Consider the following 9031-nt stretch of genomic DNA (forward strand, 5'->3'; position numbering starts at 1 on the left):
ATGGATAAGGATATCCAGGGTTATGGTGCATAGTCACGCACTATAGTTACTATAAAAAGAGGGATAGAACGCTATGGCAGACATCAGCATCAGTCAAAATTTTAGACCAAATAATCCTGCATAGGAGACCACAAATAGGTTGAACTCGATGGACAATTGTCTTTTTTCAACCTTAGATACTATGTTACTATGTATGTAATGCATATATCCGCCGTATATGCCGGTTATCTGTTTGTCTTCACACAGAAGCACGTCCCGCCGAGTATCTCCATCCACAGTCACCATTAGTATCGGGACTTACACCCACCCCTTACTGGTGATAATGGAATATTTTTTTATATTATGAATAATTATCATAGTTATATATTTAGCTAGACATACAATATATTTCTCACTACAACTACATTAAATAGAGACAAGAATGCACTGAAGACAATATCTTTGCTCTGGCTCTTTAATGATGTAAAGATTAACTACCAGGTATAACCACAGTAAGCTGTAACCAGTAGATGTTGGCCATGGATCACTGTTTTTATGTACTTACCTATTAGAGAAGGTGAGAAAAGGTGGAAAATACACACTGACAGATTTCTGCAGACTTCAAAAAAGAAAGGTCGCTCCTTTTCGATTAGAAGATTACAGAAACCTCTCAGTGCATATTTCCCCCTGCTCTAATAGGTGAGTGCATAAAGATAAGAATCCATGGTTACTGGTCAGCTACTGGGTGAGCCTCCGTAACAGCGGCGGAGTTACACAGGGGCCTACAACAGCTCTATGACCTTCGTTAGCGTGTCTTTAAGCATTTCAACCTTCAGTTTTAATAAGGTGTTTTCTGCCGCTAACAAGTTGTTCTCCTTGACTAACTGTTTGTTAATGAGATCGAGGACTTTAATCTGGCGATCCTTGTTCTTCTCACTGGGAGATAGTTTTTTGGATAAACTGCCATCAGAGTGATCATAACCCACTGGCTTGGTTGGAGGCATTTCTTCCTCAAGCCTGGTATGGCGAGGCAAGTGGGCATCTCTTCTCTGAGCATTCCAGCTCCTGTATCTTCTGCATGGACAGCAGGCAGTTATCGACTCCCACAGTGTGATCATCCATCTCGGGGCCATAGCGCTGATGTGGAGAAAGATGAAGAGTAGACAGTGTTAGATGCCTTGCAATGCATTTACAATTGTAAGTAACATCTACTACAGTATTTAGGGATATACATTCATATTTAAGTTCAACTAGAACCTGAAACTGTAAGCTGTATAATGGCCTTTCTGGACAGTCCATTTCACCGGTTACTATTATACTTATGTAAGCTGAGAACACTTTCATTGTTGGAATTTGTAAAATCATCTGCGGTGTCCGACATAAACCTACTTTCTGCCTTCCCTAATATTTTCAGACTTATCAAACCTTCCAAAGAGTATAAATGGAGCTGTTGCCCATAGCAACCAATTATCTTCTAGCTAATATTTATCTAGTATACTCCATGCAATGATACAGTAGTTAACATCGGATTGTTGCTATAGGCAACACCTCCCCTCATTAGAAGGGATGAGAGATCTCCCCCTAGATTACTATTAATGGTGAAAAACAGAATTTTAGGAAAATTCTTAGTGCGCACTAATATAGCAGCTGGACACACCCCCTTCAGTAGAAGGTTCCCAATTCCTTCACCCAGTGGTGTACATGCAAAAAAAGAAATATTTGAAGGGGACTTATCCTGCGCTTCTTGATAGGATCACCGTCACACTAGGCTCCCAGAAGTGTTTGGGCTCATATGGATGGCATATAAAAGAGAATATCGTATATAGTGACGTACAATTTTACTCATCCATATAACAAATAACAATACAGTGACAATATACACAGGTTAAAAACATTCCATGTTTGGCATAAAATAGCAGCAATGGTTAAAAATGGCTCAATGGCCTGGACTGGATTAAGAGGAGAAATGGAAAATTACCAGAATGATTTGAACTGCATGAGCAGTTCAAAAACAGCTTGCGGGTTTTTAGTGGGACAGGGGAACCCGGGAATCCCCTATACCTCGCTGTACTGCACTGGTCAGTCCTCCGCTACTCCTCAGCTCACTGTCCTGTCTCCACCAACGCGTTTCAACCTCATACAGAGGTCTTTTTCAAGGTGTAAAGTGATTCCCGGGTTCCCCTGTCCCACTAAAAACCCGCAAGCTGTTTTTGAACTGCTCATGCAGTTCAAATCATTCTGGTAATTTTCCATTTCTCCTCTTAATCCAGTCCAGGCCATTGAGCCATTTTTAACCATTGCTGCTATTTTATGCCAAACATGGAATGTTTTTAACCTGTGTTTATTGTCACTGTATTGTTATTTGTTATATGGATGAGTAAAATTGTACGTCACTATATACGATATTCTCTTTTATATGCCATCCATATGAGCCCAAACACTTCTGGGAGCCTAGTGTGACGGTGATCCTATCAAGAAGCGCAGGATAAGTCCCCTTCAAATATTTCTTTTTTTACTATTAATGGTGGCCATGTATTGCTGATGTACTCTATGGCTCAGTGTGTAATAAGGAAACCAGGAGAGCGGTGAGGATTTCTCAGTACATAAATAGCTCCGTAGTTTGGCTTCAGTGGCAGAAGATGAAACCATCATGGAAAACCTCAGTGACCACTATAATAAACTAACATACACATGTATAATACAAAACATTTTAAATAAAACATGATAGTATTATTTAAATAAGCACCAGCTATGACATAATTTCATTTTCTATGTATTTGTTTCCAGTTTAATGTGCAGTATCTGTATCCTATTTTCTGTCTTATTAAATCATTAAAGCAATCATTTCTATTCCCCTCTGATTCTTGTTGCCCATTTATCAATGATTTTTAGCTGTTTAAAACTCATTCCGTATGATAAATGTTGCTCCAGTCAATCAGCTCCCAACTGTCATTTTTAAACACATGACAGCTGGGAGCTGATTGACTGGAGCACATATGCAACAGGTTTTGAATAGCTGATAAATGGGCATCTAAGTCTGCTGCCACATCTAACTAAGCTGCTCTTGTCTTTGTCCAGTTACTAACCTCAGCCAAGTATGTTTCTCCTGCCAGTTGTTTCTACTCCTGCCGGTGAGCTTTGTGTCTCCAGGTATTGAAGGAGAATGAGGGAGGCAGCAGCCATGCCGGGATATAGGCAGTTGATACCATTATGACATCACAGCATGACCTCACAGACCCCACCAGGCCAGCCAGCACTGGTTCTTTCTGGTTTGAGGCCCATTATGACATCACAGCATGACCTCACAGACTCCACTACACTGGCCACTGGTTTGAGGCTCCTGTCTTTTGTGTGACTGACATAAGGGAAATGTGATATCACTCCTTATTTAAAGTTATTACATTCACATTAGAATATGAGTTATTATTTTATGGCAGGGTTTCCGTATTGATCTTTGATTATGTGTGACTTTGTATAAACCCAATGTTCACTGTGCTTTCACTGATTTTTAATGTTACAGTGTATCCGCAATAAACTCAATTAAGGATAAAGCACTGCTTATGGCACTGACCTCAGTCAGAAGTATTAGGATTCTGTTAGTTAAACATCATATTTGCCATAAGAGTCAACACAACATCTCTCTCCCTTCCCGGTTAGGCTCGGCAGTGAAGCTATGGAAGGTGGTGTTACTTCATGCTGGCTGCTCCCCTGCTGTTGCTGCCTGCTGAGGTGCCTCTCTCATAGTGAAGGGCTGGCCCCATTTTTCTGTGCCAGATTCTTAGGGCCTGGTACGGGTGTCCCCTATGACCCCTCCTGTCGTCGGGCCTGCATGTGTCTCTGTGTCTGCTTCTGTTCGCAACCATGTGGACACAACCTTGTTTTACTTGGCATAAGAGACATTGGAGGGGGGGGGGGGGGGCGGGTAACTAATTACAAATGCTCCCTTATGCCAGTGGTTTCCAAACTTTTTTGAATCACGGCACCCTAGAATATCAGAATTTTTTTCACGGCACCCCAGGCCAAAAATTTCTTATTTAGAAATTTAGACAGAAATATTACATTAAGTAGATTGCGTTTATATGTCATCCTTAGGGTCAGTTGTGTGGTGAGGGACAAGATTTTCTTCTGTTTGGCCACATATTTTATGACTGGCAGCCACCAGCACTGGTTTTGCCTATTATATTGACCATGAATAATTTGAATTGGTCCTGGACCACCAACACAGGGCACCCCTGCAAGTGTCCCGAGACACCCCAGGTAGCCACGGCACACAGTTTGGGAACCTCTGTCTTAGAGAAAAAACTACTTTGCAGAAGACTCTTGTGTGGGTGCACTCTTGTTTTCGTTATATAATTGTAGATTAAAACATAGCTTTTATTAATTCATTTTAAATAAATCCTCACTCTTATACTCCACCATGTTTGGTTAATAGGATATATTTATATCTCGATGCACTCAAAGTGCTTCAAAAAATTGGAAATGTTCTGGTTAGTCTATCACCAAAAGACTTGTAGGGGGATGTAGACACTATAGTTCTACATCCATTCCTAACCAACCAGTACAAGCGAAGCTTGTTTTAATGAGACCTCAATGGGTCAAAATTAATCGGACCAGTTTTATCAAGAGTATGTGTCGTAGCAGAATTATATACATATATCGGGGTTGCCTGCTAATTGCCCCCGTATTTTACAAGACAATAAGTTTTGCTAATTTTTTGCCTTTGGATATCTAGCAGAAAAGAGAAGAAAAACAGAAGAGAAGGGGGAAAAGAAAAAGGGGGGAGAGAAAAAGTGGTGATCCTGCTGTTGGTATCTGGTCGGAGGGGGTCATCGATTACAACCACGGGTATTCCCTGGGGGTCTCCCTCACGGGTACTGACCCAGCCCACCACCGTTTTGCTTCCAAGATCGGACGAGATCGGGCTCTGTCGGTGGGGTATGGTAGTAAGTTTTGACGCAATTGGTCGACCCACCAATGAGAGTGCACCGATTAGAGATTTCAGAAAAAGGCAAATGCGGATCTGCTGTCTACGTTAGACGCAGGTTTTCACCTGTGAATCATAAATGAGAGTCCGCTGATATAAGAAATTTTTTTTGAGGCTGCAGATGAAGATAAAGGTAAGTTTTTTAGGGTAAGAGTACACGATCAGTATATGCTAGATGTGACTTGTGTTAAAATAACACCAGTTGATCCCACCTATAACCGCCATGTGTTGTGCCGCTAGGCAGGGAACATTAAGAGATCGATGTCACAGAGATCATGTGTTATTTACAATAGGTACTGACAATTTGTTTGATAATTTAGACATACATATATTATATCTAAAATCTCTGCTGTGAGCTAGATGGGACTGAAGGGGCTAAAGCACATATCCCAAGAGAGACTCCCCCAAGAAGAAAAAGTTTTTTTATATATGATTATGATTGCAACCCAAAATATGGGGCTGTTGCACTAGGAAAGACAAATATTAGGGGGGAAGTGTGTCCAATCAAACAAAAATGTCATCTGCTCTCTGGTTATCTATATGGTAACAGATAATGATAAACGATATGAGCAAAAAATATACAAAAGAGAGGGTAGACAGGTACATTTCTCATGTCCCGTCTATAGCAGGCAAAAAATGATACTGTATCTATCTGAAAACATCTGAATAGGTTTGATATTTGTTCATTGATATTAGTTACAACAAGTTTGAACAAAGTTTCTATATGGAAAGAATGATACAGAAAAAATACCAGCCCCTGCCCAGGTCCCTGGGTCAGTCTGGAGTCAGACAGATCTGCATCATACTCCTGATGTCCGTGGTCAGAGGAGGAAAACGCGTTTCACCCGTCTTGCGGGCTTGTTCACTTCCAATGCTGTTAATTGGGGTGATAAGTCAGGTTTAAATACCTGTTGCTGAGAGCCCAGCCAATCACTGGGATCCGTGATTCAGCCGCCTGATTGGTTACAGGCACATTGCTTAGGCCTGCGGAAGTGACGTTCTTCCACTGGTTGCTAAGTTACCATCAAGTGTTTATGTGTTGCTGGAGTGCCTTGTATGAATATAAAATAGTGTCCTGGCTTTTTGTCACTGCGCCTCCAGACTCACTAATGGCCGCATCGCTGGTCCCCTTAGTATCTCCCCCGGCAATCCAGGCAGGGACGGCACATGTAGTTGGATAAATGCCTAGGTGTCCCGTTGCCAGGCATTGCCAGGTCTCCCCGGCTTCAGAAAGTGACGTCACCACGTCTCCCCGGCTTTCGGGCAGAGACGATACGTCACATCCGGTGGTGCCTGAGCGTCTGGTTGCCTGGCGACCGGGAGGTAGGGGTGTCAATATCCGTGGAGGCGAATAGGTATAGGGCACTCCATTGCACTGTGCCTATCAGTAAGAGGTCCTAGTGCTGATATAAAGAGGAAAAAGAGGGAAAAACAGACATACACAGTAAACGATACATGAAAAAAGGGGATGTATAACGGTACAGAAAAGATTATACCTCCGTACTTGGTATAAGGATGCCTGCTGTGCATAAAGGATAGGTATATATTGTATTCCCGGCTGTCCGGGTAAGGATGATAGGGTATTGTCCGTTGGTATAGGTCTAACATTCATGAGTGGGTGGGGAGGGATTATTCATGGGTCTAAGAAATTGGGCTTGTTGTTATAGGATTTGCTATGCCCCGGTGGCCCCCGTTGTTGGCATGTGTTATATTTTTAAACAAGCAGGGTAGGGCCATGTATAGACATGGCAAGTTATATAACTTATTGCATGGTATTGGGCCCAGATCAGGGTATAGGGCTATATCTCAGTTATAGCCACTTAGGTAGAAATATTATGTCTTTTATATAAGACATGAGTAATTGGTTTTTGCAAGTATTAATTAAAATAGGGGTTGTCACCATCAAGGTGGTGGTATTATATTACCACCACCTTGATGGTGACAACCCCTATTTTAATTAATACTTAGGGGTTGTCACCATCAAAGTGGTGGTATTATATTACCACCACCTTGATGGTGACAACCCCTATTTTAATTAATACTTGCAAAAACCAATTACTCATGTCTTATATAAAAGACATAATATTTCTACCTAAGTGGCTATAACAGATATAGCCCTATACCCTGATCTGGGCCCAATACCATGCAATAAGTTATATAACTTGCCATGTCTATACATGGCCCTACCCTGCTTGTTTAAAAATATAACACATGCCAACAACGGGGGCCACCGGGGCATAGCAAATCCTATAACAACAAGCCCAATTTCTTAGACCTATGAATAATCCCTCCCCACCCACTCATGAATGTTAGACCTATACCAAAGGACAATACCCTATCACCCTTACCCGGACAGCCGGGAATACAATATATACCTATCCTTTATGCACAGCAGGCGTCCTTATACCAAGTACGGAGGTATAATCTTTTCTGTACCTTTATACATCCCCTTTTTTCATGTATCGTTTACTGTGTATGTCTGTTTTTCCCTCTTTTTCCTCTTTATATCAGCACTAGGACCTCTTACTGATAGGCACAGTGCAATGGAGTGCCCTATACCTATTCGCCTCCACGGATATTGACACCCCTACCTCCCGGTCGCCAGGCAACCAGACGCTCAGGCACCACCGGATGTGACGTATCGTCTCTGCCCGAAAGCCGTGGAGACGTGGTGACGTCACTTTCTGAAGCCGGGGAGACCTGGCAATGCCTGGCAACGGGACACCTAGGCATTTATCCAACTACATGTGCTGTCCCTGCCTGGATTGCCGGGGGAGATACTAAGGGGACCAGCGATGCGGCCATTAGTGAGTCTGGAGGCGCAGTGACAAAAAGCCAGGACACTATTTTATATTCATACACGGCACTCCAGCAACACATAAACACTTGATGGTAACTTAGCAACCAGTGGAAGAACGTCACTTCCGCAGGCCTAAGCAATTTGCCTGTAACCAATCAGGCGGCTGAATCACGGATCCCAGTGATTGGCTGGGCTCTCAGCAACAGGTATTTAAACCTGACTTATCACCCCAATTAACAGCATTGGAAGTGAACAAGCCCGCAAGACGGGTAAAACGCGTTTTCCTCCTCTGACCACGGACATCAGGAGTATGATGCAGATCTGTCTGACTCCAGACTGACCCAGGGACCTGGGCAGGGGCTGGTATTTTTTCTGTATCATTCTTTCCATATAGAAACTTTGTTCAAACTTGTTGTAACTAATATCAATTAACAAATATCAAACCTATTCAGATGTTTTCAGATAGATACAGTATCATTTTTTGCCTGCTATAGACGGGACATGAGAAATGTACCTGTCTACCCTCTCTTTTGTATATTTTTTGCTCATATCGTTTATCATTATCTGTTACCATATAGATAACCAGAGAGCAGATGACATTTTTGTTTGATTGGACACACTTCCCCCCTAATATTTGTCTTTCCTAGTGCAACAGCCCCATATTTTGGGTTGCAATCATAATCATATATAAAAAAACTTTTTCTTCTTGGGGGAGTCTCTCTTGGGATATGTGCTTTAGCCCCTTCAGTCCCTTCTAGCTCACAGCAGAGATTTTAGATATAATATATGTATGTCTAAATTATCAAACAAATTGTCAGTACCTATTGTAAATAACACATGATCTCTGTGACATCGATCTCTTAATGTTCCCTGCCTAGCGGCACAACACATGGCGGTTATAGGTGGGATCAACTGGTGTTATTTTAACACAAGTCACATCTAGCATATACTGATCGTGTACTCTTACCCTAAAAAACTTACCTTTATCTTCATCTGCAGCCTCAAAAATTTTTTCTTATATCAGCGGACTCTCATTTATGATTCACAGGTGAAAACCTGTGTCTAACGTAGACAGCAGATCCGCATTTGCCTTTTTCTGAAATCTCTAATCGGTGCACTCTCATTGGTGGGTCGACCAATTGCGTCAAAACTTACTACCATACCCCGCCGACAGAGCCCGATCTCGTCCGATCTTGGAAGCAAAACGGTGGTGGGCTGGGTCAGTACCTGTGAGGGAGACCCCCAGGGAATACCCGGTGTTGTAATCG

The 9031-nt window shown here is 42.3% G+C and overlaps 1 long non-coding RNA gene and 1 pseudogene across 1 annotated transcript; one reads left to right on the forward strand and one right to left on the reverse strand.

Annotated features, from left to right (window-relative positions):
• Nucleotides 1-438: 438 nt before the first annotated feature.
• Nucleotides 439-3473, reverse strand: LOC134946670 (uncharacterized). Its single transcript, XR_010182327.1, has 2 exons — nucleotides 3066-3473; nucleotides 439-1116 (listed from the first exon to the last, which is right to left on the reverse strand). It is a non-coding gene; the product is annotated as an uncharacterized LOC134946670 (long non-coding RNA).
• Nucleotides 3474-8912: 5439 nt separating this feature from the next.
• Nucleotides 8913-9031, forward strand: LOC134950745 (5S ribosomal RNA; annotated as a pseudogene).

This window comes from Pseudophryne corroboree, chromosome 1 (assembly GCF_028390025.1).
Source record: "Pseudophryne corroboree isolate aPseCor3 chromosome 1, aPseCor3.hap2, whole genome shotgun sequence".
Classification (NCBI taxonomy): Eukaryota; Metazoa; Chordata; class Amphibia; order Anura; family Myobatrachidae; genus Pseudophryne; species Pseudophryne corroboree.